The following is a 4,370-nucleotide window of genomic DNA, read 5'->3' as shown; positions in this document are numbered from 1 at the left end:
GATGCGAGCGGGAGCGCGAGTGTGATGCGAGCGCGAGCGCGAGTGTGCGAGCGCGAGTACAAAGCAAAATGCAAAACCTAACCTCACACGCGCGAAATGTCACAACGGTTGGTAATCCCGCCACATCATCATTCCTCGGACTTGGGCGCCACCATTAATTTCTGGATTGCCGCGCGCATGCAAGCACGCAAAATCCAAAAGAAATCCGCAACGTCATCATTCCTCGGACTGCATGCACGCGAAATCCAAAAGAAAGATCATGATTGGGATATCATTTAATACCCTCGCTATATTTATACCATGCATGATTGGATATTCCAAAGCATCTTGTATTTCCAAAAATGGCAGATGTTCAGCTAAATAAAGAAATTCTATCTGTTTCTATTTTTCTCTCAAATCAATATTATAGCGTGTGGGCTCATGCAATTTTGAACCAAAGAAACCCAAAAAACGTTGGACCCAAAATATTTTGAAAAAACCCAAAAAACCCTAAACATTTTAAACCCAAAAATCCAGGCGTCCTGTGGCATTATTCCTTGAATGGCGTGTGGGCGCATGCCATTTTCAGGGCCAAATGCTGAATGGAGAAAAATTCCCTTTCAGTGCAAATGCTGCAAGAGGCAGATGCCGAGCATAAAGGACTGTAACTACCTCACATGACACAGATAAACTTTTCTCTATTTGGCAAAGATAAACTTTATAGCGTGTGGGCTCATGCAATTTTGAACCCAAAAAATGCACCAAAAAATTCTCGGCGTCATCTGGCGTTATCTCTTGAATGGCGTGGGGCCGCATGCCATTTTCAGGGGCACATAGGAGTATATTCCTAGGATATTTTGACACGCGTGAGATTTTTTTGAGTTTTTTGGAGATCCAACCGTTAGATCGCAACTAGATTTTACAGAATGGTATACAATGTCTTTCTTGATGACCCTGCAAAGAAGCATCTCGATTGGACACCACATGAGACCACACGAGCCTTACAATGTTTCAAGGGCATTTGCCATAGATCCGACCGTTATTTTGCTCCAAGATTTTACAGTTTGGTGTGCATTGACCTTTCCATCGAAACTGCAAAGGGACATCACAATCAGATGTGGGATCACAAGAAACTAACTTCACTAACTCTGGTTTCACCAAGATCTACGTAAGGAGTTATGAAATGAAAGGACCCTCTCTATTGAAATGTGTTTATGGTCCTAGGGGCATTGTGACATATCAAAGGATTTTGCATCAAGTTCTGTATTTGCATGTTTATCAAGCTACTGAATTGCTAAACCCTAAACCCTAAACATGTGGCAAATGCTGCGTGAAGAAAGATGCCCTTTCTGGGCAAATGCTGTAAGAGGCAGATGCCGAGCAGATGTATCTCAGGCTAGCGAAGGGGACAAACGAAAGCTAGCTATAAACATGATGGGATGCAAATAGATTACTAGGCTGGTCCTACGAAAATCAAAAACCATAATTGAAAACATTGAAAATGCAAAAAGAAAAGTTTATAATATTCTTGAATTTTAAGCAACCAAAGGAATGTAAGTAGGGCATGTGTTTGTAAGTTTAAAAATGCCTCAACCACTTAAATTCCCAAGTAAATAAAGCTGTTTCTATTTTTGGTACAGGTAAACTTTATAGCGTGTGGGCTCATGCAATTTTGAACCCAAAAATGCACCAAAAAATGCTCGACTAGCATTATTCTTTGAATGGTGTGTGGCCTTATGTCGAGCATTATTCTTTGAATGGCGTGTGGCCTTATATTGCCATAAATGGACGTACACACACAGCATAATTATTCCTTTACACGGCGAATAATCTTGGCGCGGATCGCTGACATGGCATGGCAAAGTTCGAATCACTGACATGGCACAGCTGGATCGAGGCAAGGACATGATGTGACAAAGTTCAACCTCCGACAGCAAAGTCTAGAAGCTACTCAGTTTGAAATTTATCAGAGGAATCATAAGATCTGGTTTGTCAGAGGATTTGATGTGACGTTCAAGCGTGTGTTATTTTTGAATTCTCGAACTCATTCCTAGGTTTATCATTTTTGTGCGCCGTGTTCTTGGTTCCGCTGAGCGCAGTGAGCGCTGCTTGTGTAAGTGGCGTTGTGGGCTGTGGTTTATGTGTCTACGAGCGGTTGCGGCATTGCGAGCGCCATTGCGAGCGGCAGTTTATGCGAGTGGCAGTTTGTGCGAGCGGCGCTACGAGCAGTTGCGGTGTTGCGAGCGGCGCTACGAGTAGTTGCGGTGTTGCGAGCGGCACTGTCTTTGGTGTGGCTGCCGCTTCCTCTTGATATTCGGCACTTGTGCTACCTGGTATGTTCACCATGGAATGGCTTAGGACCACATTTAGAAATGGCATGAGGCCACATGCCATCTTGGGCCCTTGCAATTTCATGGCTAGCATATTGTCATGTATGTTTTTACTTGCCTGCAGCTGTGTGTATATCAAGATGGCATGAGGCCTCATGCCAATTTTGTGAATGCGAAATTTCACATGGGTGTCAATAGCATGTTTGAATAATGGCATGTGGCCTTATGCTATTGAGGTTGTTTGGTATGTTATGATTTAGGCCATTCTCCAATCATTTTTTGTATGGTCTTAACTTCTTTTCTGCACTTTCAGAATGGCCTTCAGGGTTGGGGAAAAGGTTTACATTTTGAATGGTGGGAAGAGAGTTGCAAAAGGGACCCTTGTGTCTATGGATCGGAACTTTGTTATACACTGTCAAAGGCTTGGGGAAGGCAATGCTGCTGTATCAGTAGACACTGTCTTCGATGGGAATGTGGTCGCTATTGAACGAGGAGAGATGGTCGTCGGGGTAAATGTTGTTGTTGCCTTGAAAAATCTTCAGAAGAAAGCAGATGTTGGGGACAGCGCAAGTGCGACGCATGTTCCCTCCGTGGATCTTAAGAACCGTGCTACATGGATTCAGGCAAAGGTGTTTCTAAACAACCCCGAGGGGGAGGTGGTAGCTGAGGGCTTAGCCACAGTTGTCGATCCAAGAGATGCGGTTGCTAATCAAGAATTGGGCTGGGATGATATTGGAGTTACGATTTTAGAGGTTGTTGACACAGAAGAAAACAGTCTGACTATTGGAAGCATTGTGCGGTGGAAATTGAGGCACTTAGTGTTTGAGAATGTGAAGGATTCACAATCAAACACCACTACAACTGATGACAGAACATCTCTTCATGGGAAAAGAAAGTACACCTTCCTAAAGTGCAGCCAAAGGGATCTGAGCAACGAACCGAAAAGGTAGAAAATGGCGATGGAGGTTCGAATGGTCTCGACAGTTGCTTGTTGCAAGAGGAGGTGCTGTCAACATGCTGATTGGGATGCTATTGAAGAAGAGAGAGCAAGATACAAGACATTGTCCTGGAAGGCAACTCGCAATTTTGTGTATGAGGCATTACGGTCATCTGTTGATGCTTCAGAACATCAGGTGGGGGGCATGGTCTTCCAGAGGGGTTTGGTCTGCATGAAGGCATGGAGAATCATTTATGGAGTCCCTCGAACCACATTCTACAGAATCAAAACTGAGTTCGAGGAACAAAGGGTTCAACAGGCAGTCCATGGGAACGACGGTATGCACAAAACCAGGGGTCATGTTGTATATGGAGAGGCAATCTTCAAGAGGTTTGTCGAGACATGTAGCGAGCAGCAACCACATAAAACCCGCCTCTTGGAAGATGGAACACGAGACACCCAACGAGTTCTCCCTTCCATGTATACCAAGGGGGCCATATTGGAAGATGTGAATCGGGAACTCCAGAGTAATGGCTACAGGAAGCTGAGCCAATCTAGATTTAGTAGATTGTGGAGCAACAGGTTCAGGGATGTGAGTATAGGAAAGTACTCCAGCTTTTCAAAGTGTGACGAGTGCACTGCTATCAAAATGGCTTTGTCGAAGAATTCTTGCAGCGCTCAAGAGCGAGAGACGTTGGTTAGAAGGCGGCTTGACCACAACATCGAGCAGAGAAGCTGCAGGACTACATATTATCATAACAGGATTCTCTCCATGGAGAGACCTGACTCTTACCTCTGCATCATCCACGACAAAATGGACCAGAAAAAGACGTGCTTACCTCGACTCAATCCTGCCCCCAAGGCAATCTCTTCATCCATGCAGCTGCCTGTGTCTCTGTTTGGCATAATCACTCATGGGCATGGTGCCCAGAACTATGGGAACCTCTTTGTACCTCTATGGGGTGGCGGGGGTGCAAACATGATGATTGCGTCCCTAGCAAAACACTTAAGGTCTCTGCAAAGTGCGCAGACTGAGCTGAACGGCCAACCCTTGCATAAGGCCCTTGTCGATCGAACCCCATACAGGGTTCAGCTAGAGGAGGAGCAAAGGCTTGCAGTATCGC

Source organism: Selaginella moellendorffii, unplaced genomic scaffold, assembly GCF_000143415.4.
Source record: "Selaginella moellendorffii unplaced genomic scaffold, v1.0 SELMOscaffold_14, whole genome shotgun sequence".
Classification (NCBI taxonomy): Eukaryota; Viridiplantae; Streptophyta; class Lycopodiopsida; order Selaginellales; family Selaginellaceae; genus Selaginella; species Selaginella moellendorffii.
The sequence above is the reverse complement of the archived record's forward strand: the minus strand, read 5'-3'. Positions refer to the sequence as shown.